A 23,162-nucleotide genomic window follows, 5' to 3' on the forward strand; every position below is an offset into this window, starting at 1 on the left:
TTTCTTTGTTCTATAAAGGCATGTACAACTGCATCAGTATGCTCAGGAAAAGGTCTCCTTTTGTTGTGGCAGGTGCTGTAGGAATTCAGAGCAGCTGATGTTTTATCAAATCATGAGCCTGCAGGGAGCCCTGGGAGGTCAGAAAGCCCAAGCTCCTGCCCCTCACATCTGCTTCATCAGTTGAACGGTGCTGCAGCTCAGAAATATTTTAAAAATCCTGTTTATTGTACTTCATCTTCTTATTTCAAGAGTGATATAATTTCATTGGAGAAAATAGGGAACATGGCAGTAAAGCACAGAGGGAAAAACAATAATTATTTCTAATCTGACCACCACCCAGTGGGAGCTGCTGTTAACATTTTGGTGGAGAACTTACTGCTCTGCTGCTCACTCTCTCTTGATCTCTCACCTGTGGGGTATAGGTATCCATGTATATCTGTATGTGTGTTGTAAATATATAAAAAGTAAGTGGGACTTTTCTTATTACTCCAGAATTAGCAAATAAAAATGTGAACAGAGAAATAGTAAGGGTCACATAGTCTAAATAGAGCCAAACACCTCTCTCAAGCCTTACCAAGAAGTGGCTAAATTAGCATTGCTCCCATTAGCCATCACCCAACACCATCAGCACCTCCCTTCCCATCAATAAAGGAAGCCTGAAGAGAAAGGGGCAATATGAGTGCTGAGTGGAAATGTTGGGCTCTAGCATAGTCAAGATCTAAATAGGGAGTCTGTGAGGTATGCAAGGGACTTTCCAAGGAAATAACTCATAAATATTGAGAACACTTGCAAGAAGGGACTACTAACACCACATTTCTTGGTTGGCCAACTCATGATACAGAAGCTTTGTTGATTTGTTCTGTTCCTGCCTAAGTAGAAAAACAGAATAGTGAGAGAGCAGGGCAGAGAGAGGAAATCTGTGGAGCAGCCCATTCCTCCATTTTTCATGCCAAAGATGCATCAACTTTCTGAAGGTCAAATGGACACTATAAAATATAGCTTTGACCCAACTTTCTAGCTCTCCACCTAAAAGAACGGGTTGTCAAGAAAGAAGACCTGAGAAGCAGGAGGCTGAGGGTGGACCTCCAAGGAGGGCATCTAAGGGAGAGTTGGAAGTTGTCAACTGGCATTAGGTTCTCAGAGGAACCTGAGAATACTGACAATGCACTCACCGCTAGTGAGCCATGAAGAGGGGACTCTGCCATGGTGAGGGCCCTGAGGTCCCATCAGTGTGAACCAAAGAAATCATGATAACCAACAGAGTGAACTGCAGTAGCAGCCGGCTCAATACTCATCGTTCGTCCTTGCCTTCTTTTTCCACCACTGCCCCCATACCAGCTGACCTTTTCCCTATCTGAAGGAGCAAAGAGAACTCTTCTCAGAGAAATGAAGGAGAAAGAGTAAAGAGAAATCAGACAAGAAAAAGAAAAAGGATCCAAACTGGAAAGGAAGAAGGAAAACTGTCACTGACTGAAGATGACATGATACTGTATATAGAAAACCTAAAGACTCCACCAAAAAACTATTAGAGCTAATAAATGAATTCAATAAAGTTGCAGGGTACAAAATTAATGTGTTGAATTTCTATAGACTAATAACTATCAGAAAGAAAAATTTGAAAACCAGTCCCCTTTACAATTACATCAAAAAGAAAGAAAAAAAAAATATATATATATATACACAGGAATAAATCTAACCAAGAAGGTGAAAGACCTGTACTCTGAAAACTATAAGAAATTGATTAAACAAATTGAAGATTACACAGATGGAAAGATATACTGTCCTTGTGGATTGAAATAATTCATATTGTTAAAATGTCCATACTATCCAAGGCAATCTACAGATTCAATACCATTTCTATGAAAATACCAATGACATTTTTCACAGAATAATCCTAAAATTTCTGTGGAACCACAAAAGAGTCTAAATAGCCAAAGCAACCTTAAGAAAGAAAAACAAATCTGGTGGTAACATGCGTCCTGATTTCAAACTATATTGCAAAGCTACAGTTATCAAAACAGTATGGTTCTGCCACTAAAAGAGACACATATATAATGGAACAAAGTAGAAAGTCCAGAAGTAAACCCATATTTATATGGTCAATTAATCTATAACAAAGGAGACAAGAATATACAATGGAAAAAAAAAACAGCCTCTTTAATAAATGGTATTGGGAAAACAGGACAGCTACATGCAAAAGAATGAACTAGACATGTTCCTTATACCGTATACAAAAAATAAACCCAGAATGGATTAATGTCTTAAATGTAAGACTTGAAACCATAAATTTCTGGAAGGAAATATAGGTAGTATGTTTTTTTGATGTTGATCTTAATGATATTTTTTGGATCTGTCTCCTCGGGCAAGGGCAACAAAAGCAAAAATAAACAAATGGGACTACATTAAACTAAAAAGCTTTTGCACAGTGAAGGAAACCATCAACAAAATGAAAAGGCAGTCTAATGAATGAGAGAATATATTTGCAATCGACATGTCCAATAAGGCATTAATACCCAAAATATATAAAGAACTTATATACTTTTGACATAAATTGCATTTTTCTGATCCATCTCCTAAAGCAAAGGAAACAAAAGCAAAAATAAACAAATGAGATCCAATTAAGCTTAAAAACGTTTGCACAGCAAAGGAAACCATCAACAAAATGAAAAGACAACCTACTGCGTGGGAGAAGATATTTGCAAGTGATATGACCAATAGGGATTAATACACATACATAACATACATACATAAATAACTTATACAACTCAGCATCAAAAATGAAAAAAAAGCAACCTTATTAAAAAGAACTGAATAGCCATTTTTCCAAAGAGGAAATACAGATGGTCAACAGGCACATGAAAAATGCTTAACTTCGTTAATCATCAGGAAAATGCAAATCAAAACCACAATGAAATATCACCTCACATCTGTCAGAATGGCTATCATCAAAAAGACAAGAAATAACAAGTGTTGGTGAAGATGTGGAGGAAAGGGAACTCTCATATACTGTTGATGGGATTGTCAATTGATTCAGCCATTATGGAAAACAGTATGGAGGCTCATCAAAAAATTAAAAATAGAACTACCATATGACCCAGCAATTTCAACTCTGGGTACTTACCTGAGGAAAACAAAAACAGTAATTTTAAAATATATATGCACTCTTATGTTCACTGCAGCATTATTTACAATAGCCAAGATATGGAAACAACCTAAGTGTCGATGACTGAATGGATAAAGAAGATGTGGTATATGTATATAAAGAATACTACTCAGCCATTAAAAAAAGAAGGAAATGTTGCCATTTATAAAAACATGCATGGAGCTTGAGGGCATTATGCTAAGTAAAATAAGTCAGACCGAGAAAGACAAATACTGTATGTTATCACTTACATGTTGAATCTAAAAAATAAAACAAACAAATAAATATAACAAAACAGAAACAGACTCATGGATACAGGGAACAAACTAGTGGTTATCAGTGAGGAAAGGGAAAAGGGGAGGGGCGAGGTATGGGTAGAGGATTAAGAGGTACAAACTACTATGAATAAAATAAATAAAATAAGGATACACTACAGAGATAGGGGATAGAGTCAATATTTTATAATAACTTTAAATGGAGCATAATCTATAAAAATATTGAATCACAATGTTGTACACCTGAAACTAATATAACATTGTAAGTCAACTATACAACTCTCTCTCTTAAATTAATTAATTTAAAAAAAAAGCAGGCTAGGTCCTTCCCACTCACACTGCCCCAAGTCTCAAGCCTGGATAGCACTGAAAGAAGAAGAGAAGATGAGGATGATTTTTTAAACTAGAAAAACTCATTATAACAAAAGAGAATAGGAAATTATGGAATCTGCTACCCATTGGATAAGAGAGATTTGACACACATCATTGGGAAGCATAACTTGGGGCACAGTGGCTAGAGGGAAAATCCTTTGATGTTTGTAACTCAGCAAGTTGGTATGCTTCCATAAACCTGAAACACAGGCACACACACATGTATATCTATATCTATATATATAGTATATGCTATATATATATATATATATAAAGTATATATTATATATATATATATATATATATATATATATATATATATATATATATATATATATTCTGGACAAAGAAAAATACAACAAAAAACAACTTAATTTTTTCAACATCCCCTATCATTTTTCCCTGATCTTGTGACCCTCCCTTCCCAACACCTGTGAAATCTCATGCAGTTTTCATCATTTCTCTACTCACTTTCACATATAACAAAATCCAGTCTAGCCTCATACAATGTCTCATGTAATTTAAAGTTTCTCTCCTCCCTGCAGCTCACACCTGCCTCCGGCTGGGAAACCTGGATGAGGAAAGACATAGTGGTTACGAGGTCAGTTTCTTCACTCTGACTTGCTACCTTTATCTTATTCTCCCTCACTTTCTAACTGCTGTTTAGGACCTTATAAAGAGATTAGAGGGCTGGTGGCTTTATTTGTCAACTTAGCTAAGTGGAAAGCCAATTTCCAAAATTCGTGTGAGGTTGGAGAGCTATAAGAGAAACGTACAAGAGATATATTGGGTTGGCCAAAAGTTCATTCAGGTTTTTCCATAACATCGTAAGGAAAACACAAACTTTTTGTCCAACTCAATAAAAGGCTGCAGTGAAGCATCGACCAATTTTTGCTCCTTGAAGTTTGGGCACAGGGGACTATGGAAGCTTCAACACGTTGTCACTGCAGCTCACCTTGTTGGTGTGAAGCAGAACCAGGGCCTGAAGCTCCTCTAGCTCCCTGGATTTCTTCCTTCAGCTTGTCTAAGTCCTGAATAAGAAGCATTCACAGCTCCATGGCACATTTTCTCCAAATGTTCTATGTCCCTATCTTTGTCTTTGGTTTTCTCCAAACATGCAGAGTTCTTCAGGTTGAAGGGTGTCTACATGAAAACACATAGCTATTCTCAAAGGATTTTTTTAAACCTACATATAATTGGCCATAAAGCATCCCAGAACCCTCTGGAATAAATATTAATAAGCATAATGTAAGTAGAATTGATGGCCTCGAGTGTGTACCTTTCTACACTGATCTTTAGGAATGATAGTGGGGAAGCACAAACTTCCTTCAACAGTTACCACACAATCATGATTAATGTTAACAATAACAGCTATCAATGATTGATTAATTATTCAAGCTAGACATGGTTTTACCATTTAACTCTTACTACCAACAGCATTCTGTGAGAGGTACTTTTAATATCTGCACTCTACAGATGAAGAAACAGGATCAGGACAGTTTAATGACTTTCCCAAGAGTCCCCAGATGGTAAATGATGGATCCTGCTCTTGCCCTGACTCCAGAATCCACACTCTTATCTGTGTTTTATGCCTCAAACCCCATCTCACTGGCAGACAAGAGTAAAAACAGTATTGGCTATCATTCATTAAGCCCTGCTGATTGCACCTTATCATCCTTGGTGCTTATAGATGTGTGCAATGTTAATTTATATCACACTAGCATACAAGAAATGCCATATCATTTTGTTTGTCTAAATCAAGTGAATTCTACCTGGACTTTTTTTCAATAGATCTTTATTGGAGTATAATTGCTTCACAATACTGTGTTAGTTTCTGTTGTACAACAAAGCGAATCATCCATATGCATACACATATCCCCATATCCCCTCCCTCTGGAGCCTCCCTCCCATCCTCCCTATCCCACCCCTCTAGGTCATCATGTTTCTTAGTGCTCTCTCAAAACCAGATGCCAAAAGGAAAACTAGCTTTACTCTAGCATTTCTAATGATATATTTGGATAGCTTCTTCCTCTCCTCAAAAACTATACATTTCCTTCAAACTTGGTTTTATAGTATTTATATGCTAGCATCTAGAAGAGTCCCAAAGGCACAGGAAGTACTAAACAAACATCAGCAGAATCAACATGAGTTCCAGCATGGAGTTAACCAGCCCCTATCCCAAAAGATTAGTTTCCGAATTGGTACCAAGTGTGTTACAGGAGCGGATCTACAAATCCCAAAGCCAGGCCGCAGAGACAGAAAGGTTCCTCAAGACTGGGTCATGCAGGGGAAGCAGCTGCTGTTTCTTCTCTGCCTGTCACAACCAGAGCTACTGCTCTGTCTCAGCTGTCAACCAAAGTACAGGCCTCCACACACACAAAGCCAGAATGACCTCTGTTTCGGGAAGCATTGGGGAAGTCCCCAATGGACAGAGTGGCAGGAATCTCAACAGCAGTTATTATTGGGGAGCCCTCCTCTTCTCTAATGCTGTACATGTGCCTTATCATACTTCTTGGTCTAGAACATTTGGGGACGGGCCCTCTAGTCTTCACTCTGTGTCATCCCTAAACTGTGCTGACCTCCCTAGGGGCCATTTCCAAGTCTCTGCCATTCCCAGAAGCCCCAAAATCCTTTTCTTCTCCAAGTCAGAGAAATGCCCAGTGCCAGTGTATAAACCAGTGTTCAGAATCATCCTTTTGGGGCTAGTGCTTAAGAACAATAGCTTTCCACTTTAAAGATCTCTGAGAGAAGCTTCAGGAGGTTGGACACATGAAGGGACTCTTCAGTCAACCATGGATAGAGAAAGGAAAAAAATATGTGTTGAGCAGCTACACTGTGCCAGATACTCTGCCATATCTTGTTCTATTTCCCCTACAACTGCAAGGTAGAAATTATTATAATTGGTTGTTAAGATGAAAAAACAAATGATCAGAGAAAAGTCCCCAAATCATACAGCTATTTCATTCTTGGGAGATGGCCTGGGGGAATCTTGTAGCTCGTCTTAATAATAATTACCATTTCTTGAGCTCTCACTCTGTACCAAGGCATTTCACCCAGCACTTTATATCCACCGGTTCCCATAACAACTCTATAACTTATTTCTTTATCTCAACCTAAGTTATGAGAATCACTGGAGCTGAGAGAGGCCAAGTTGTTTGCCGAAGGTTGTCACACATCTGGGGTATGTTGGAGCCTGGATGTGAAGCTGCTGTATTAAATCCAAAGTCTGAGTTTCCCCAGTGCACATCACAGCTTTCCTCAAGCCTTTAACATGGAGGTGCAGCCCCAGTGAGGCTGGGGCATTTTGGGAGGGGTGAATGGATAAAGTAAGCAGGGAGGAAGGGTAAGGAGAACTGACTGGTGTCCTGATGTTCTCTCAGCCTTCCCACTAAGTATCTCACAGGAGCGAATCACAGAACAAAAAGGCAGAGGCCTTGCTTAAATGTTTCACAAATCACACACTGCAGAATGAGAAAACTTATTAGTCATCTGTGAGGTTTGTGATGCTGGTGGCTTAGTCATTCAATAAGTATTCTAGATCACATATTCCTAATCCTCTAAGTAGAGCCTCAAGCCACCTATAGAATCCTTAAACAAGCACCAACTTCTCAGATTCCCCTGGGGCAGGGGGTGGCTGCAGACACACTCTGAAGAAGCTGTGCATTCTTCTTATTAAAAGATGAAAACATTTTGGTCAATAGCATTGTGAGAAGTTGCTCAACAGAATGCACAGGATTTCCTTCCCTGTTTTCAACAAAGTTCCTTTCCAGCAAGACAGATACTCCAATCAGTTTTAAGTCTCCCTTAGGGCACAGGAATTTCAATCACAGCTATGTTTACTTGAGATTTATGAGAGATCCTATATATGTGAAAGAGATAGGAGAAGAAAATACAACAGGCATATAAATGGGTAAGGATACCCAAAAAAGCACTGGAGTTGATGGAAGACAGAAAAGCACATGTAACCTTTAATCTGGTAGCACCACTCCTGAAAATTAATCCTATAGATATCATTTAAACTGTCCAAAAAACTTTAAGCACATAGATACTCATCAAAATGTTACTTACCAACATCAAAACGTGCATATGAGGGCTTCCCTCATGGCGCAGTGGTTGAGAGTCCGCCTGCCAATGCAGGGGACACGGGTTCGTGCCCCAGTCCGTGAGGATCCCACACGCCACGGAGCGGCTGGGCCCGTGAGCCATGGCCGCTGAGCCTGCGCAACGGGAGAGGCCACAAGAGTGAGAGGCCCGCATACCGCAAAAAAAAAAAAAAAAAAAAAAAAAAAAAACCTGCATATGAAACTCCAACACCTGCATATGAAACTCCAAGACCTTGTTTAGGTAAAGTGTGCTATGTCCAATCAGTGGATTATAGCCTTTAAAGTGTATGTTTTTAAAGGCTTTATAACATGTAAAAAAAAAAGTTACTGAAAAACCCCATCTTTTGAAGGGAAGGAAAAAAAGACTGAAGGGAAATAGACCCAATGTGCACAGTAGTTGCTTTGGAAAGTGACTCAAAGGTCAACCCTTTTTCTTTCCATTTTTGGGCATTTTCCAAAATGTTTATAAAGAGCACATAGTGCTCTTACAATGGAGAAAAACAATAAAAAAAACACCAATGTATTATTTGATTGATTATTTTTGTTAACTCCGTTCTACCTATAATTAATCCATATTACAGTTGGTGACAGCAATAATCCAAGTGTTTAAGAATGAACCCTGTTGGCATAGTTTGGTATTCCAAGCCTCACTTCATCTTATCAAGTCTACCTACCAATCCAAACTTCTCTCTTGTTATGGTCCAAAGGACTATGACACAGAAGTCTTTGCAGAACCTGACCCGGGCTTTCTGTCTCCCTGTTTTTGTTGTACCAATTCCTCTTCCCAATGTGTCTCGCCTCCTTTACACCATCTCCTCCAGCAGCTAATATCAAAGAGCTCAGCCCAAACATCATGTCTTCATGAGTGATCTAAGGCATCTAATTGTGCCAGCTAGCTCAGTGCCTGGCACATATAAATCACTTGGTTATTGGATTAAAACAGGTACTATTTGTGATGATAGCAGACTCTGGCATATAAGAACCTGTTGTTATATGGTTTTAAATAATTTGTCTCCATAAGAAAACACAAATTAAGAAGGTAGTCAAAAAAGAAAACATTTTTCCTACATAGGAGAAGAGCTTTATCAACTTTGATCAGAAAGAGGCTTTGGAAAACCACCTGCAGGCAACACTGGAAATCTTCCCATACAGAGCAAAGAACAGCAGAAAATAATATGGACATTTTCCTCATCCTCTCCCTCCCCTATCTCAAAAGGAGGATTTGGCTGTGTTTTAAATAAGCTTTTGCAGTTTTTCAAGAATCAGCTAGATACCAGTGCATCTCCACAGCTGAATAAGCACAATTACGATAAAAGATATATCCTGGGGGCAGCATAAACTGTGATCCAGCTGCCCCTCAAGTTGTGTAACATCTCTTGTTTGCTGAGAACAGAGGAGGGAGCAGAATGTCCCAGTATCCTACATCATGCAGGGTTAGCAGCCTCAAAGTTCATTTTAAAAGGAGAGCCACGATGCCTAGGAACCTTCCTGAATTTCATCTGGATCTTGTTTACTCAGAAAATCCATGATTCTAATGATAGCGAAGATTCTTTGGCTCAGCTTTTATAGAGAAACCAGTCTGACCCACAGGCAAACAAAGAAATCCTTTTCTTTCAATCTGCAAAACTAGATGCAGCTCTTTAGCATAAAGTAGTCACTCAAACAAAAAAAAATAAAATATTATACCTGCTGTATCTTCTTATTGTTAGATGGTTCTAAGGGAAGGGCGCTTAATGGAATAATGTTTCGAGGAGAGACCCAGGAGAAGGTTGAGCACAGCATTTGTAGAATATGCTTTGGTTCAGTGAAAAGCAGGATGCTTGACAAATTTTCTTCCAAATCTATTAAATTATACATTCATTTAGCAAACACTCAACAGCAAACTACTTTTCATTTGCTTTTTCATTTATTCATTCAATAAACATTCACTGAGCACAGAATGGATACTATGTATTGCCCTTTGTGTTATGAAGAATATAAATAGTAAATAGGAACATTTGTTGAGTGATTACAATATGCCAGGAATAGCTAAGATCACACAGCTGGTCAGTAGAAACTCTCAGTTTGTATCTAGGATCCTGACCTACAACCCATACCCCCTGACCATATGCTATATTGCTTTCCAAATATGTTAGATATCCAGATGTTAAGATACAAGCCTTGACCTCAAGAAGCTTAGATTTTAGGAAAGCTGAGTCCTATAAGTGCTTTAAGAGAGACTCAGGAAGAACTACCAAGAACATGTGGAGAAAGAAGAAACTACTTTACTGGAGAAAGAGAGAAGTCTCCTTAGAAATAGTGGAATTTGAGGTTATTCTAATGGACAAGTAGAATTTGAATAAGCAACGCTGGGAAAAGGTATTCTAAGCTAAGGGAACATCATCAGCAAATTACAAAGGAAGGAAAACAGGAGATGTGGAAGAGAGCTCGTTGCTCAGTTTGCTTGGAGCATCAATGCCTGTGAAGAGCGATATGTGGGGAAAGAGCAGGAGGTTAAGGCAAGTGTGTATGTGAAATTTGCCTTTTCTGAGTATCTTCCCAGATAACATTCATTCTGCGAAAATATATTCTGCAAGCAGTTATTGACCCCTACTGACGGTATTTGTTTCTTTAGGGTGAGTAATAAGGTATTACTCTAAAAATTCCATGAGAAAGTTTTCCATTTTAAAAATTAGCTAACAGACTCAAGCAAGACAGTTATGCTGGAGTTTCTAAGTCCTTCTGTCCATCCTGGGAACCTGTTAATATGATAACTGTTCTGCAAGTCTGGACAAGAAATTTGAGGAAAGGCTCCCCTTTCACTGAAAAAAATTGCCTACAGGGTCTGACCTAGTGGAAGTAACTGTTGGGTTCATTCCCAGAACAGAGAAGGAAAATTGTGCTGTCCACACCTAATATCTAGTCTACTGCCTCTTGCTTTGTGCTCATCAAGCAACATTCAGAGATCAATTTGACCCTACTGGAGCATCTGTGTTGGACAGGGGAAACATGCTCAGAGAATCAGTGTTTTATTTATCAGTACACATGAGAGAATTGTCCTTTGAGTTTGTTCATCATGGGTCAGTCCCCTCCTGGCACCATTCTATCCAATCTTTGCTCCAACTTAAAGAGAGGGAAGCAGACTTTATATGGGAAAGGAATGCACATCCAGTTATATGATCAATAATTATGTTCACTCTGTATAAGAGAAGACTAAAGAGGAGAGGGGGCAAGAGGTATCTTCAAATGTTTAAAATATGATCATATGTAAAGAAGGAGTCTATGTGACTCTAAGAGACAGAACTTCAGCTAATAGGTGGACTGAAATTTGGATGTATTTTGTACTAGGCATTGATAAATAATTATACATGAAATCTTATCTAATTATTACAAAAACTCTACACTATTTTGGGTATTAATATTCTCATTTTTTTCAACTAAAAGTTCACATTATTCAAGAGTCTTAGAAAGGTTGAAAAATTCACTTGAGGTCCCACAGATAACAGGTGATGGAGGTGGAACTCAAACCTATATCAGCCTAACTCTGTCCTCCAGCTCCCCAGGTTGTGCCCTCATTATAACATGTCTTAAGGCTCTTTTCTGTAAATTACAATAGGGAATAAACAGGAAGGAACTACAGAGAGGCAAATTTTAGATCAACATAAGTAACTCTGTCACACTTAACTGAATGCCTTTGGGAAGGAATATGTCCACTCTCTAGATCTCAGATTCCCTTTCCAATAACCAGAGTAGTACACATGAGCCCATTACATCGTTTCTTGCAGTAGCTCTTCATAATCTATAAGATGCTCTTGAATAGAGACCTACCTTCCTAGTAGTTCTCCATGATCTATAAACATACCTTACTGGATAAATAGAGAAGACTTGAGTAGCTCTCCATATCTGCAAGACCCTACTGGGATAAACAGAATCCCCTCTACAAGGCATTCAAACACCTTCATGATCCAGCTCCTTCCCATCTCTCCTCACCCACCTTCCACCCATTCTAGACACTTGTCTTCTCTTCCAACTCCCCCAGATCACTCACTAGTCTCTAAATGCAGGGCCACACCTCTCAGGCTTCAGACATCTTACTCCCTCCACTTGGATAAAACTAGGCTGTTGGCCTTCCTACAAGCTGATATTCCTTTTTCTTTTTCCTTTAAATATTTTCAGGTGAAGTTTTTTTTTTTAATTTATTTATTTTATTTATTTATTTTTGGCTGTGTTGGATCTTCATTGCTGTGCAGGCTTTCTCTAGTTGCGGTGAGCGGGGACTACTCTTCGTTGCAGTGCACAGGCTTCTCATTGCGGTGGCTTCTCTTGTTGCAGAGCACAGGCTCTAGGTGCATGGGCTTCAGTAGTTGTGACATGCAGGCTCGGTAGTTGTTGCACAGGGGCTTAGCTGCTCCACAGCATGTGGGATCTTCCCAGACCAGGGTTTGAACCCATGTCCCCTACATTGACAGGCAGATTCTTAACTAGTGCACCACCAGGGAAGCCCCAAGCTGATATTCTTAAATATTTTTCAATATTTATTGGCATCGGTGGAGAGAAAATAATTTTCTATCAATTAAGATGTTAAGTACATTCTTCTTTAGGTCAGTTAATAATGTATCACTTACCACTTCACCTTCTTCTTTAAACTCCTTTAAAACAAAATGCCACTCCTGTAAGTGTATGAGTGAGTGACCAAGGTGAATCTACTCAACATTTCATAGAGAAGATGGAGGAGGGCATTTATATCACACAGAACGTAGCATGTTATGGGAAACAGCACCATGCTACAAGTCTTGGCTTAGAGGCATCTTTTCTTAGCCACAGTAGGACTGGGTCTTCTCCTGGCTCTTCCCCATCCCCATTCCCAATACAACAGCTCCCCAAATCACGTACCCCCTTCTAAAACAATGATGAAAATTATGTTTATAAGTAGCAAAGAGGAACTCTATATTTTTATAATATATTAAATTCAAAATAAGGGTTTTATTATAAAGAGGGAGACCAAGTTACTTTCCTCCAAACACAGCAGGAACCACATGTAGAAATATAAGTCAATCGGCACTTTATTCCAATTTATCTACAGATATTTTGTACCCATTATATAGAGTATGACCCTGCTTAGTTGCCCTGTATCTTTATCCAGATCCGTGCTGGCAAACTCCTGCACACTGCAAGATTTAGCTGAATGAAGCATTGCCTCTCTGTGAAGCCTGGCCTGACTCTACCCATCCTTAACCACCCTGCAGTCTCCCTTTGATGTTCTCTCAATTTCATGTAGGCTTCAGTACCACAGTTATTTATACCACCTACCAATATTGAGGCATTTATCAATTTATTGGCCTGTCTGCCTCAGCTAGACTGTGAAATCCTAGGACAAAGATTTTGTCTAATTCAGCTATGATTCTGCATAGTCCTAAAATAGAGAATAAAATAGGGTTTGTTTTAAAAAAAATGTTTGTTACATTAAATTGAACAATTAACTCTCTGCCAACTTCTATTTACATAGATGTATACATACATACATGCACAAATATATACATGTATATATACATACATATATGTGTATACACACACGCACACAAACACAAACACACACACGATCTGATTCTAGGCCAAGTTGACAGCAAATTGACTTTGACAGCAAAGCCTGACCAGTATTTCCCTCTTTTAACCCAGGGAAAAAGAAGCAGTCTTGACCCAGTCCCAAGAAAATAATTCTCTGTAGGTGGGAGAAATATGATGACGAGAAAACAGGAGGTGATTTGTAAGGGAAAACGAAGCACACGGCAAGTTAGATTCCCCAAGGTTCCTAAACTGGTAGTTAATTGAATCCAGTGTTCCAAGACCTTAATTTCAAACAAGGTCTTTGGGAAAAACAGTCAGTTGTTCTCCCTCAGGCAAAATGAAAGAGCTTTTCCTTAACTCTGAGACCCAACAAAGCTCCCAACTCCTGCCTTAATCCTTGTGCACCCGGCGTAAGGTTGCACCTTCGGGAACTTTCAAAGGCAAGCCCTGAGCTTCACTTCCTCTTGCTGCTCCTGCACCCCAGCTTATCTTCAAACCCCTATAAGTATTCTTTAATTCAAAGCTCTCTACATAAAAACAACAGACTTCCAGGATGCGAATCCTTGCCAACCTGGCCCAGGCCATATGTGGCCCCTAGATCTTGATTTGGAGCCAAGGTCCAGACTGAATCTGTCCATCTCTATAGCAATTTGCTTTGTCCTTTATTATCATTCCCTTGTTCCCTCTTGCGTTAGACTGATCTCATTCATTCATTAATTCCTTTGAAAGTAAATATTTATTGAATGTTTACTATGTGTTAAGGCTGAAGAGACGCAGAATAATAATAACAGCTGACATGTATTGAATTTATTATGCCCTGTAACAAAAAATAGGTAAAAAGAAAACACAATCACTATTATTCTCCATCTCATTTAATTCTCACAAAAATCCTGTGGGGTAGGGACTAGTAGCCTTGCTACTTTAGAAATGAGGAAACAAGGAACAGAGAGAGTGAATTACTTGCTAAATCAGTTTAGAATAATTTTATCTGAAAGTAACAGAAAAATCAACTCAGTGTGTTTTAAACAATGAGGGTACCATATTAACTAACACAACAGGAAAACCAGAATGAAGCAACTCCAAAACTGGTGAATTCTGTAACTTCATACCTGGGTTATTTGTAACCGTTCACTGTGCCAGCCCCTTAGTCGTCAGGTAGGGTCTCCTCAGAGCTGCAGCAAAGTTTCAATGATTCATCCAGACACAATAATCCAGTGATGATACTGAGAGCACATCTTTTCTTAGCTTCTGTTAGTTTCCTGGAGCTGCTATAACTAAGTACCACATACCAGGTAACTTAAAACAACAGAAACATATTCTCTCACTGTTCTGGAAGCCAAGAGTCTGAAATCAAGGTGTCAGCAGGGCCGTGCTTTCTCAGAAGGCTCTAGAAAATGAGATTTTCTTACCTCTTCCTGACTTCTGGTGGTTGCCAGCAATCCTTGGTTCTCATTGGCTTGTAGACACATCACTCTAATCTTTGCCTCTGAGAAGCCGTTATCCCTGTGTGTGTGTTCCTCTGTCTCTTTTCCCCTTCTTATAAGGACGCTAGTCATGTTGGATTAAGGGCCCATCCCACTCAGTATGACCTCATCTTAACTTGATTACATCTGCAAAGACCCTATTTCCAAATAAGGTCACATTCTCAGGTATGGGAGCTAGGAGGACAAAATCCAACCCACAGCAGTGTCTTATTTTAAGAGCTAGAAAAACTTTCCTGAAAGCCCACTTGTCAACTTCTTATATCTCATTGCTCACAATTGCTTCATATGCCCAAGCCTAAACCAATCACTACCAAAGGGATTGGGCACCACCATGATCAGCTTAGACGAATCAGGACCTACGCTAGAGCATGGGAAAGGGACCAATCTCCCCCAAAGCAACATGTGGCTAGAAGAGGAGAGTAAATACCTTAACATCACTGAGGAAGAAACAAGTGAAAACTGATGAAGTTGATGTCTCTAGGAAAAACAACCAGCAGTGTCTGCTATACTTGCCCATGGCTCCACAGGAATATCTGGTCCCAGAAGCTAAAGTCTATGAGCTTTCAAACCTCCATTTGAACACCTGCTATAGCACCATTCTTTACATTCTGCAAGGCTCTGTGCTGTGGGGTTTATAGATATCTTCTCTTTTAGCCCATATCACTATGTAATGAGGTATACATCATTATCCCTATTTTAGAGATGATAAACTGAGTCATCAAGCCCAAGGATGCACAGCCCTTGGTAATAGATGTTTATGAAATGCAGCAGTCCATGAGAAATTCAAAGCCAAAAACCACATTTAACTCATTTTTGTAAACCCCTCACCCAGTACCATGCCTGATATAGAAAAAATGTTTGGTAAATGTTTGCTGCATGAAGACCTGGCAGTTCCCTCCCAGAAAATCCTTTGTTAATTTTAAAGAGGATATTTGAATTTTAATTTCTGCAAAGCATTCATTTCTCATTCATCTGGTCCACCACGATACCTAAGAAACTCTTATTTGCACACCTAAATGGAACGTTGTTCTTTTGATCAGTGGAAATTAATGTTTGAGTTGAGGTCCTTTGCTCCTCCTGACTTGTTTGAGCCTTTAAAAATGTCCCCTGCCTCATAGATGCGCAGTCAGTTGTTTCTCTTGAGGAAGGAATGGCCACTGTGTAATTCATCTCCCAAATTCCATATGATGAGTGCTGTAACTGGAAAGCCATGTGTTCCATGATCAGGGACAAGGCAGGAAAGCATAGAGGGGAAAACCTGAAAGGAAAGCTTCAGATGATTTTTTTTGTCAAGGAATTTGAGAGAATGAGCACTGGTCTTAGACAGACTGGATCATTTCATAGTTCAGGAGCTAATTAGCCTGGCTCATGACCTTTGGCAAGTCACTTTCTTCTTCAGGACTCAGTTCTCTCATTCTACAAAATGAAGGGGTTAAACTAGATTATGTTTAAGTTCTCTTTAGCCATGACATTCAAAGCTTGGAAATCATATATCCCTAGGTTTACTGTGAGCATTTCTACTCTGCTTCTCCCTCTGCCTTTCTTCCTAGGTCTATTTGTTGATTCATGGATCTGTATGGTGACAATGATGTGAAGGATAATAAGTTAAAATTATGTTTCCACTGAAGAGCTTGGTTTAAAATTGCTTTCATGTTCACTATCTTGATTCTTTATTATGATAGTCCTGTGAAGGTACTGATTTTCCCATTTTTAAAAATCAATAAATTGGAAAATAATAAGGCTTGCCAAAAGTTACTCAGCTAATAAGTAACAAATCCAGACCTGCAGTCATGTGTTTAGCTACCAGTTAGTACCCTAGAGTATGACTCCTCAGCACACAGAATCTCACTGCACACAGGACACCCCTGTCTCACCAATGCTGGGAAAACCCTGACTCAACATTTATCCTGAGGAGACAAAATAATGTACATAAAATCACTAACTTGTATCACAGATACCTTTGCTATTTTAGAATTAAGTTGTAACTCATCCACAAGGAATCCAGTACAAGGAAAAATTGTCTAAAAGCAAAGTTGTCTAAAAGACAATGACTTGCTTTGTGAGATAGTGAGTTGCCTATAACGGACAATATTCAAGCATAGGATAAATAAACTCCTGATGGGACTATAGGAATCAGACTTTGGTTAAAAAATTGTATTCAATCTTCTGTGAGATGTCATTTGTGCTGAGATGATTTGGAGACTTGTTCTGAGCCTGCCTGGAGATTTTTTTCTGATAAAAGTAAATAAATCTATATACAAGCAATGAACGTTGGAATTTGAAACTGAAAGCACAACACCATTTACATTAACACCAAAAATATATTGAGTTCTTAAGTACACATCCAACAAAGTATGTATAAGATCTATATGAGGAAAACCACAAAACTCTGATAAAAGAAATCATGAGAATCTAAATAGATGGAGAGATATTCCATATTCATGTATAGGAGGACTCAATATTGTCAATATGTCAGTTCTTCCCAACTTGATCTACAGATTCAACAAAATCCAATCAAAATCTCAGCAACTTATTTTATAGCTATCAACAAACTGATTTTAAAATTTATGTGGAAAGGTAGAAGATTCAGAATAGCCACCTTTATTCTTCTTCAATGAGAATTTTTAGAGCAGTGAAACTATTCTATATATGACACTAAAATAGTGGATACATGACAATAAGTATTTGTCAAAACCCATAGAATGTACAACATCAAGAATAAATCCTAATGTAAACTCTGGACTTGAGTTAATAATAAATTATCAATATTGGTTCCTTAATTTTAACAAATGCACCATGCTAATGCAAGATATTCTAGGGGAAACTGAATAGAGCCAGGAGAGGGAGAAGGTACTTCATGTATGCTGCGATGATCTAGCTGAAACTGCATGCAAACATGTTGTGAAATCTTGACAGTTAGAAACATGCCTCTGACATTTGAAAACTGCCAGCAATTCTTCTGCTTCTTTGGAGATGAAGGCTCAAATTCTCCATGAAAGAAGATAATGCCTTTGTTTAGGGAAAAATACAGTGCATTTTAATCAGACAAAGGTAAAGTAAGAGCCTCTTCTGAAATAAAATTGAGAAAACAGTTACATCTGTGAAACATGTTTTGGGGCCAAAGTTTTCGAAGGAGGCTTCGTGATCCTCCCTCAAGGCCTCCAGATGGTTGAGGGCGGGGCTCAGGTTAGGAGAAATCCACCTACTCAGGGCTCTCCTTCTCAAGGCTCAGGAGAGCACAGCAGCGCAGGGCTCCCCTACGGAGAAACTTGGGCTTAGGCCGTACCTCATAATATTCACCTGTATTGTAATTTCTTTTTTATTTCACAAGCTTTCAGTTAATGTTCTAGAATTTGCACTCTAGAGAATGAAAGGACAGACTTAGCTTGTGTTTATGGAAAAGCAATATTGAGGGAGTCTCAGCTTCAAGGAAAGGCAGACTTCTGTAAACCAGAGGCAATCTGAAAATACTCACAATCCCAGGAAGGCAGGGCAGTTTTTGTTTGATTAAAGGCACAGACAATAAGGGTTTTGCGGGTCCTGAAAAGGGAGAGAATGGTGCATGATGGAAGGATCAAGGAAGACAGACTGATTGCACACTGAAATATGTACGATTGGGAAGCTGGGGGCGGAGAAGACTTTCCTGGCAGAGGCCCCATGTGAGCAAAAGTGTCACAGTGACCCATTTCATAAAAAGTAACTTCCTTCTGAAAACATCATTTGATACATTTTTCCTGCCAATTTGGTAGCAAAGATATTGCCTCCTTGTGAAAATTTTGGAACCAGTTTGTCAGCCAGAAGATGACCGCTCCCACACCACACACACACAAACACACACACACACACACACACACACATGCTGAGTAGTCACTCAAGGAGTCACAGAGTATGTCCAGCTCACTCTGAAGTTATTTTTTCTTCACAGGCTTGAACTCAAAATTGTGCTTTCATATTTCTTTCAATCCAGGTCCTGTGGATCTGCTTAATAAGATTCAGATTTTCATTTTTTTCATCTCGGAAACTGAAGAAAGAAAAGTCTCCAGGGGTTGGCCCTGCTTGAATTCTCAGCAGACTTGACAATGGAAAAGTTCAAACTTTATTGCCTCCAGTCATTTTCTAAAACAAACAAAACCAAAGCAAGCCTCATAGGTTCTTTCTTGACTTACATGACTAAAATCCTCTCCCTCTCATTTTCCCTGGTTTAATTTTTCTTTTCCTCCCTCCTCCACATATTCTTCAAAAACATGTGAGTCATGCAAACACTTGGAACTCAACTGACAATTCCTCATTTATCAGTGTGAAATGTCAGTAAGCAAATTAAGCAAAAGTTCTGGCTGGAGAGATAACTGGAGGTGACGAGCTGCAGGAGCTGCTTTTTCAGATCTAGTTTCCCGGGGGAGAGAGGACAGGAAGGAGACTGAGATCAGAGAGAGAGGCAATTGTTAAGGACAAAACTCATGGCTAAGGCTGGCCAGAAGACAACATGAGGAGAGGCAGGAAGTTGCGGCAAAGCCAAAGCTGTCAGCACTCCCATGAGGCATGCAAGACCTTGGTGGTGGAGGGAAGAGAGTGGATGAGATGAGACAGGCAGCCACCCTGGGGACTGATCCAGAAAAGGTGTTGCCCTCTGCAGTCTTTGCAATGCAGTTAACCAACCTCCACACACCTACAACCTCTTCCCCAAGCACCCCCATCACTTCCTTGCCTTAAGTGAGAACCGGCTTTCCCCTGGTAACATGATTTCCTTGCAGTCAACTCAGATGGAACCTTCCCATTCTTAACATGTCCCTACACATTCTTCAGAGTTGTGGTCAGCATGTTGGCTCCCAGTGCTACCACCAGCTGCATATGCACTTATGCCAAAGTCCCCCCTCTTCTTGAAGCTCAGGTCTTCCAGCTACCTCAGCCTCTGCCCCCACCATGCTGTCCCTAACCACCACTTAGATATTACTCATTCACCAGTGCTCTAAATGATGTTCTGATGGTGATGGTGGTATCCAGCCTATAGACTCCCCTTCATCCCACATCATCCCAGGTCACTTCCATATTCACAATGATCAGCCTGTATGATCACCAGACTTCTCAGTCCACGGCTCCCTCATCTCAATTTATCTCCTGCCCTCTCCATGGAGCACTCACTTCCATTCATCATTCCACAAACAATAACCAGCATCTACCATTCACTGTGCACTGGGCATGGTGTTGAGGATACCAAAGTGAATACAGTCCCTGCCTTCAAGGAGCTTATGAGGAGAGAATCACATAGGAGAAGGACACATAGGAACTCAATCTGGTAGGAGGGATGCAGCAACAGGGCCCCTCTCCATGGAAGGGCAGGACTTACAGTGTTGAGATGGAGGATAACTCACCTGGGCTCTAGCAGGAACCCATCAGTGGACCTCATCAGAGGAGTCCAACTCCAGTAGAAGTTGGGGGAGATTAGCATTAGCTACAGAGAGTCTCACAAACACTGTTCAGGTTAAGTTTTCAAATGAGGATAAAAGCTGAAATCAATGCAGAAGCCCAATCATAAGCACAGGATCTTATTTATCTGTATAATCTGGCATCAAGTACCATGCTAGCTCATGGCAGGTGCTCAACAAATGTTTTTGAGAAAGAACTCATCTATGATGAACATAATAAGCATGATAAGGGCTTAAGAGGAAAGCTACAGAACAATCTACAGAGCACCAAGCAGACAGACTGGACACCTAAGCAAGACCAGTTCTAGATATTACTTACCCTTGTGGATGGGACTCCTAAAGTACTCCAGAATTTGGTTTTCATCCTGGTTGAGAATACAGGTGGGAAGTGGTCAGCATCAGAAGCTGAATGGGCTCAGGACCACCAGGGCTAACTCAGAGTCACCCTAGCTCAGAAGCAGTATGTGGCACCAAGAGGAACCCAAAACAGAAGCAAATCCACCTTCTGACTGAAGCCTCTTCTACGCTTTTTGTTGTAGTGGGAACAAACCAGTTTACTGGAATATGGACCACCAGATTCTAGAGCAGGAACTCCCAACCTGGGTCCCCAGCAGAGTCCCCTGACCCACAGGAGTCTTCAAAGTGACCAGGGGATTCACAGGGCATTTCTATTATCCTTAGAATCTTAATAGAATTTAAAGCTGTTCAGGTTAATCAAAGTATCCTTGTTTTTCACTAAAATTAGCACCAACTCAGTGTGCTAACATGAGGCATGTAGATCAGAAACTATGATTAGAGGTTATATATGCATTGGATTAAATTTAAATGTGGAAGTGAATTAAATATGTATTATTAAGTGCAGTTTGCTTCACAAAATCTTTCTAAACATATTATACTTTGCAGGGAGTTAATAAAAGAAACCTCTTTGGTATAGAAAGTTTGAAAATCATTTGACAAGAAGCAAGAAAAAGTTGTATATTTTATCAGCTCATTACATGGACCCAGAGCATCTCATTCCCTGCGTGAGTAGATGCTGAAAATGTGTGTTAATTCTGGGCTCTTCTTCAGAGAACTGCATGGATTTAGACAGGAGGAGACTGGTTTACAAATCAAGCATATATCCTGCCTTTTCTGTACAAAACATATCTGAGGGTAATCAAAGAATTAATGAGGGTGTCCTCTTCATAGAAGTATTCAGCTATATTCCTTGCTCATGGTTATACACAGCATTTCATAAGAGAACACAAACATCTAGATATTAACAAATCTGGATTTGAAACCCAGCTCTCCAACTTATTATGTACATGACTTTATACAAACGCATCATGGAAGACATGCAGCTGCAAATACAAAAAAAATGCCAATAAATAGTGGCTAAAAAAACTGGGGATTACCCTCAGAATGGGAGAAAATATTTGCAATGAAGCAACTGACAAAGGATTAATCTCCAAAATTTACAGGCACCTCATGCAGCTCAATAACAAAAAAAACAGACAACCGAATTCAAAAATGGGCAGAAGACCTAAATAGATATTTCTCTAAAGAAGATATACAGATTGCCAACAAACACATGAAAGAATGCTCAACATCATTAATCATTAGAGAAATGCAAATCAAAAGTACAATGAGATATCATCTCACACCGGTCAGAATGGCCATCATCAAAAAATCTAAAAACAATAAATGCTGGAGAGGGTGTGGAGAAAAGGGAACCCTCTTGCACTGTTGGTGGGAATGTGAATTGGTACAGCCACTATGCAGAACAGTATGGAGGTTCCTTAAAAAACTACAAATAGAACTACCATATGACCCAGCAATCCCACTACTAGGCATATACCCTGAGAAAACCATAATTCAAAAAGAGTCATGTACCAAAATGTTCATTGCAGCTCTATTTACAATAGTCAGGACATGGAAGCAACCTAAGTGTCCATTAACAGATGAATGGATAAAGAAGATGTGACACATATATACAATGGAATATTACTCAGCCATAAAAAGAAATGAAATTGAGTTATTTGTAGTGAGGTGGATGGACCTAGAGTCTGTCATACAGAGTGAAGTAAGTCAGAAAGAAAAAAAACAAATACTGTATGCTAACACATATATATGGAATCTAAGGGAAAAAAAAAAAAGGTCATGAAGAACCTAGGGGTAGAGAATGGACTTAAGGATATGGGGAGGGGAAAGGGTAAGCTGTGACAAAGTGAGAGAGTGGCATGGACATATATACGCTACCAAACGTAAAATAGATAGCTTGTGGGAAGCAGCTGCATAGCACAGGGAGATCAGCTCGGTATTTTGTGACCACCTAGAGGGGTGGTATAGGGAGGGTAGGAGGGAGGGAGATGCAAGAGGGAAGAGATCTGGGAACATATGTATATGTATAACTGATTCACTTTGTTATAAAGCAGAAATTAACACACCATTGTAAAGTAATTATACTCCAATAAAGATGTTAAAAAAGAAAAACCTGAGGATTGTTTTCCTCATATAAAAATGAGTCAGGGGCTACCCTGGTGGCGCAGTGGTTGAGAGTCCGCCTGCCGATGCAGGGGACACAGGTTTGTGCCCTGGTCTGGGAAGATCTCACATGCCACAGAGTGGCTGGGCCTGTGAGCTATGGCCACTGAGCATGCACGTCTGGAGCCTGTGCTCCACAACGGGAGAGGCCACAACAGTGAGAGGCCCGCATATCACAAAAAAAAAAAAAGAGTCAGAAACAATAATCTCAGAATGGAGCAATTCTGTGAGAAAATCATCAAGGAACTGGGTACCAATTCGTTTTTTGCTACTACCTGAGTATGTATGTAAATGTT

This window comes from Mesoplodon bidens (genome assembly GCF_964165515.1).
Source record: "Mesoplodon bidens genome assembly, chromosome: 1".
Taxonomy (NCBI): domain Eukaryota; kingdom Metazoa; phylum Chordata; class Mammalia; order Artiodactyla; family Ziphiidae; genus Mesoplodon; species Mesoplodon bidens.